This window comes from Sinocyclocheilus grahami, unplaced genomic scaffold, assembly GCF_001515645.1.
Source record: "Sinocyclocheilus grahami isolate Dianchi unplaced genomic scaffold, SAMN03320097.WGS_v1.1 scaffold372.1, whole genome shotgun sequence".
NCBI classification, from domain to species: Eukaryota; Metazoa; Chordata; class Actinopteri; order Cypriniformes; family Cyprinidae; genus Sinocyclocheilus; species Sinocyclocheilus grahami.
In genome coordinates, this window is record NW_015505551.1 from 548,940 (window position 1) to 555,597 (window position 6,658).

At 39.2% G+C, this 6,658-nt stretch overlaps 1 long non-coding RNA gene across 1 annotated transcript; it reads right to left on the reverse strand.

Annotated features, from left to right (window-relative positions):
• Positions 1-278: 278 nt before the first annotated feature.
• Positions 279-6,139, reverse strand: LOC107549429 (uncharacterized). Its single transcript, XR_001604561.1, has 3 exons — positions 6,115-6,139; positions 5,818-5,857; positions 279-479 (listed from the first exon to the last, which is right to left on the reverse strand). It is a non-coding gene; the product is annotated as an uncharacterized lncRNA (long non-coding RNA).
• Positions 6,140-6,658: the final 519 nt, after the last annotated feature.

The window sequence follows — 6,658 nt, forward strand, 5'->3', positions numbered from 1 at the left end:
GTTAAATACAAAGTGTTTCCCAAGCTGTTTTTAAAATCTCTTTCAGGAATTGTCTGGGAAATGAGCCCTGAAATCACACAGTTCTGTTCCTGACCAGCCAATTGTCTGCCAGCTGGAGAAGAAAACAAGCGTGAAACGTGAAATCAAATTTGTGAAATCGGTCAAGATCGAGATCCGTCTGCAGGCAAATTGGAGTAGAAAGTGTGACCTCGGAGTTTATTTACGCTTTGCCAGCCTCAATTAGACAGTAATTGTACATCTTAACGAGAAAGAGAAATTTCTCAGCTGTTAATGAATCCTCCCGTCATCTGCAGCGTCGCCTTAAACAAAGATGTGCGGCTTTTGTGTGAATATGATGCGCTCCGTTCCCGGCAATGCCTTGACTCTGTACCAGGTCGTTTGGAATTCTCCATCTGGAATCTCTCATTGGACCGGCGTGCTGGTTTCTACAGTAACTGTATACGCCGAGACTGAGAATTCTGGAATGCAAAAACATGGAGCGAGAGAGAGCAAGAGAGAGAGAGATCCATCAGCGTGATTCATGAGCGGCTGTTGAGGCCTTGTCCAAGAACTATGATTTAAAGGGGTCATGAACTGACAAATCAAAATTCCCTTGATCTTTTGACGTATAAGAGTTCACTGTACTATTAAAACATCCTGTACATTTCAGACCTAAAAACTTTCTTGTTAGTCTAAAAACAGCTTATATTGTAGCCAATCTGCCAAAACGACAGGTTGTGGAATGTGCCACTTTATGACCTTATAGTGTGGCTATACACACCTCCGCACTGCCTGTTTAGCCCCGCCCAGGGGTGTAAATTTCATCTAACAGTTGGAGGGGACAATAAACATAGAATTTCTCAAGAGCAATTTTTGAACTACTCAGTCACCGCCTTCAGTCACCACCCCGAGCACTTCCCACAGTCCCACTCTCCTTTTGCCAAACCCCCCGGCAACATCGCGTGATTCGCCTCCATGCCATTGCTGAGCAACAACAACACGGAAACATGTCGAGAAAACGCTGTTCGTCTGGATGTACAGAAACCAAATACTACATCGCCAATCTGGAATCATTTCCAATCATGTCACCCATCCGCATTTGTACAAGTGTCTTCAAGTTCACGTGATGGCAAACGCTCGGCATCTTTTTTTTATTTGAAAAAAAAAAACATTAATTACCATTCTGAAACCTGTTGTAAGCGCGTTTGAGGAGGTGGTTGGTGTCTGCTGTCGTCACAGATTCGGGGTCTGAGTTCGGCTCAAACATGTAAGGCCGGACAACATTTCCTTACTTGTGAGTATCACCAATCCACAGCAGGCTACAGGATACATGACCCTAGTTACCTGTGGTTGGCCTGGCCTTGTGTCACTCAGAAAACAAAAGGCTAATCAGAAGAGAGGCTCATGAATATTAATTAGACAGGCCAAAATTGACCTGTTCTTTGCAGAGCTCCTGAGAGTGGAGCTGTAAAAATTGTTGTAAAAAATGTTTTTTTGGTACTTATACCGCACATATATATTCTTAAGGACATCAAGACTTAAAATAAAACTCCAGAAAGGTGTAAACTATGTGACCTTTAAGTGAATAAAATAGCCTTGACAGCCTTACTTACTGGAGTTCCACAACTATTGGCTTTGTTCTCTCTCACCGGACTCGTGTGTGTGTGTGTGTGTAGGAGATGTAAAAGAGGAAAGCAGGCATTTGGACCAAAGCACTGTGAGGTAAGGGAGGGGGAGACTCAAAATGTTCCACAAATACTTTCACAATTATTTAAAGTATAAAACATTGTTATTTACAATGCACGCGTGATTTTTAATCATATTTTTGGGGAGGACAACCCTCGGATGGAGGGGTCCTGTCCCCCCCGACCCTCCAGGATTTCCGCCTATGGCCCCACCCACTGATTCGCACATGTAGTATGTAAATAATAATAGGTATATGCAGAAACCAAACAATAAAGATGGCTCTGAAGACAACAAGATGCTGTGCAGTGCCAGGTTGTGGAAAAACAGAGTCTATGCTTCTGAAAGTGATGTGCCATTTAGCCAAGTATGGTGTCCCATACTCGGAATTCGTGCTCTCCAAGGGCACACACACAGCAGTGAGCAGTGAACACACACCCGGAGCAGTGGGCTGCAGAGCCCAGGGAGCAGTTGGGGGTTCGGTGTCTTGCTCAAGGGTCTCACCTCAGTCGTGGTATTGAGGGTGGAAAAGACCGCGAACACACACCCGGAGCAGTGGGCTGCAGAGCCCAGGGAGCAGTTGGGGGTTCGGTGTCTTGCTCAAGGGTCCCCCCCCAGTCGTGGTATTGAGGGTGGAAAAGACCGCTGTCCACTCACTCCCCCCCACCTACAATCCCTGCCGGTACCGAGACTCAAACCCACGACCTTTGGGTTACAAGTCCGACTCTTTAACCATTAGGCCACTACTGCCCCCAACTCTGATTCCAACATTAGGAAAGAGTGGATGAATTTATTAGTTTACAAACAAGACACAATTCGACACAGGATTTTCAGAAAGATTGAAACTAAAAGGCGATGCTGTGCTTACTATATTGGATCCGACAGTAATGTCGCACCACACGTGTGAGTAACTGTTTTTATTACGGGGTCACTATTGCTTTGTCTGTTATTACAGATTGTTTGATATGTACTGAGTATTTATGAGTTTTTAACCTAAATCACAGCAGCGTACATCTATGAAGGATGTAGGCTGTCAAACATGTTAGACAATCATAGCTTTGGGCGTTTACTTCCGAGGGGGGGGGGTCAAAACAGGACAGAAAATAGCCTATTACTTCTAAATGATGATGTTTTTTATGTAAAAATTTTGATAACATTATAAGTGGACCGCAGAGAACAGTACAAAATAAAAAAGAAGGCAGTTCATGACCCCTTTAAATGAAGGCGCACGCGCACACACACACACACACACACACAAGCCTGTATTTCTTCATTTTTAGAAATGGCCTTTCCTGATTATCGACCAAATGAGTCAGAAGAAAAAGCAGCATTTAAATCTGCATGTTCAATGACCGTATTAATCAATATTTTCTGAACTTTGTTGTTGTTAAGTGTTCTGGGTGGTTATTATCCATTCCAGACTGAGTCTGCAGATATATATCAACTGATGAAGTTAAAATAACTCAGACTGCTAACAATATTATACGAGTCTGTGAAGTAATCATCAATTTCTTACACAGGGCATTTTCAGTTTCTAATTTGAATTCGTGCCATTGATTATCGACCAAATGAGTCAGAAGAAAAAGCAGCATTTAAATCTGCATGTTCAATGACCGTATTAATCAATATTTTCTGAACTTTGTTGTTGTTAGTGTTCTGGGTGGTTATTATCCATTCCAGACTGAGTCTGCAGATATATATCAACTGATGAAGTTAAAATAACTCAGACTGCTAACAATATTATACGAGTCTGTGACGTAATCATCAATCTCTTACACAGGACATTTTCAGTTTCTAATTTGAATTTGTGCCATTTTTATCAAAGTTCAACCCCAGCAATGTACAATATAGAGGCTATATTGTCAATATAATGTCAATTCATTTTGCTTTCATTTTGTTGGGCTTATGGAAATGTATAGGTCATTTACCTTAGAAAAAAAGTACCGTGGCAGTACCATACGTACATATCATGGAAGTGAATGATTATTCAAATAGCATGGTGTTCAAACCAATACAATAACCAATAATAATGACAAAAAACTGTAGTACCATAGTGCTTAGTTTTAACAAACCAATCATATGGTACTGAATGATTGCCATATTCACATACAATGCTATTGAATGAAAGGTATATGCCATATCATGGCATTTACTGAAAATAAACATTGTATTACTACCGTACCATATCCAAAATAAATAAATAAATAAAAAACCTGGTAGTACCACGGTACTTTTTCTCATCAGAGACATCATATAGCTTTTTCTTATTTGTGTTACTGTAGTTTACGTTACTTTCAAAAATGCCATGGTCAAAGTAGGTTACTTTCAAAAATGCCATGGTACAAACATAGTAGTATCAATCATGACATTTTTTTTCTGCAAAAGCCATCAGTTTAGTTTTAGTTTTGTTGGGCTAATGGAAATTTCCACTACAAAATATACTGTGGTGATACTATGTATCAGATGATAATACCATGGCATTTTCATGCTACTCCAAAGTACTTTTAGTAATATCACACTATTGTCACTGTGCATGTACATACTATGTACTTATTATAGTGATTACAATAACTGGGTAATAACTAGACTAACCCTTGACCTACCCCTAAACCTAACCTTAACCCATGTTGTTACATTATATTACTAGTACTAGTACTACATTGTAAGTGCATGTAAGTACACATACTGTAAAATAAAATGCAACCGTTAGTAGTAGTAATTGTGGGTACTTTACTGTTAGTCATGGCAATACCATGGTACTGAATGATTACTATATTCATATACCATGCTATTGAAATTATACCGAAAGATACTTAAGAGAATATCATGGTACATACTGAAAAGAAAACATTGCATTACCACGGTACCATGTCCAAAAAACATGTGGTACTTTTTCGTTAGTATCAACAAACAATTTTTGTGGTTGAATCAATTTCACAACAATTTGGCTTACTGTAATTTAAATTTGCCAAACATGATACTTAGAGTATTATTATTATTATGGTACATGTAAGTACATTAATTTAGTTTTTGTGTTTTTGGGCTTATGGAAATTTACCCTACAAAATAAACTGTGGTGGTACCATGGTATGAGGTGATAATACCATGGTATTTTCCTTGGTACTCCAAACTACTTCTAATAATATCACAGTATAACTTTTCTACATGTGCAAGAGCCATGTTAGTAGCATGGTAGTTTTGGGTACATGGTAGTACCATGGTACTGAATGATTACCATATTCATATGTCATACTACCGAAATGATACCTCAGAGAATATCATGGTACATACTGAAAATAAAACATGGTATTACCACAGTACCATGCCCAAAATAATAATATCATGGTCCTACAGTACTATGTGTCCAAAAACCATATTAGTAGCATGGTAGTTTTGAGTACTTTTTTGTAAGTCATGATACTTTGACATGTACAGTACCATGGTATTGAATGAATACCATAATCATATACCGTGATACTAAAACGATACCAAAAGAAACTTTCTTAGAATATCATGGTATTACTACCACAGAGCTATGTCAAAAACAACTGATTAAACCATGGTACTTTTTGTGTAAGGAAAAACAGCATTCCCGACCCCAGTGTAAAAAGAGTGAGTCTTAGATACCCATCTCTTGGCCGCGGGTCGCGGCTCTTAGCACTAAGCTAATAGGAGCGTTCCTTTTATCATGATGCAGGAACCCGATACTGCGGATGAAATGTGGGGCACGAGCAGCCTGCGCTGCTCTGTCAACCAAAACACCTGGCATCACCCTTGAGCTGCCCATGTTAGCCGGTCAGCCGAGGAAGGTCATTAGCTGTGTGTGTGTATGGAGTAATATAGATCTAAATTATGCTTCATGTATATACGCGTACACACACACACACACATACACACACACACACACACACACACACACACACACACACACACACACACACACACACACACACACACACACACACACACACACACAGTGTACTCATGATTTACAAATACACATTTGAATATATACTTTTAGATCTAACTATATATTCAGATTTACATTATTTTGAATTATAACTATGTTTGGCCCTTCATAAAATACAGTATATACAGTACATGTGTGTGTGCTCACAAAATTTGATAACTTACTGTATGCATCTGCAGGCTAAGACCGAGGAATTCTGGGAACCTGAACAAAAACCCATGGATGAACAGTTAGTCTGAGCATTAGCAAAACATTGACACTCCAGCATGTTTATACAATACTGATGATTGAACAAGATTTGCAGTGTCAGAATTGCAGAAGGATTGGAGATGTTCAGCAGACTACTATTTTAGTGACCACTAGATTTATGAGTCAAAAGCAGGCCAGATGTCTTCATGCTCGCTATAAAACAGGTGTGCTCTTAGCAATTACATGACATAGTAGTGACTGAAGGCACTTACGTGCAATATTTAAAGCAGGTGAAGGGCAGGTCAGTGCTTTCCTCTTCCAAACGCTCTAGCTGGTCCGTTCTGAGGCTCCGCTGATAACGTCTCACTGGAGTCTCTTATAATGGCAGCATAATGAAATGAGCAAAATCCACTCAACTGGCCAGATTAGCTCAGATACGAGACTCGCCAATGAAAGGAGGGGACATAATTGAAATAAATGAGTGATGACGGTGAAGGACAAGATGACAGAGGGATGAAATGTGCATTTCATTTTCATAGTGAAGTCATTGGGAGCTTTGAGGCCATTAAGAATCCTGTTGGGAATGGCACATCATTAGTATATTAAAATTTGTTGCAGTGAGAGGTCCAATACTTCAAAATTAATAGTCAAACTTTCATGTACTAAATATGAATAAAGGGGCCATAAGCTACTTACATATACACACCCATTTCAGTATAATTATTGTTAACCGGGAAGAAAAAAAAAACATTTGGCAATTAGCTGAAAAAAAAAAAAAAAAAAAAAAAAATTATATAAATAAAAAAATATATAAAT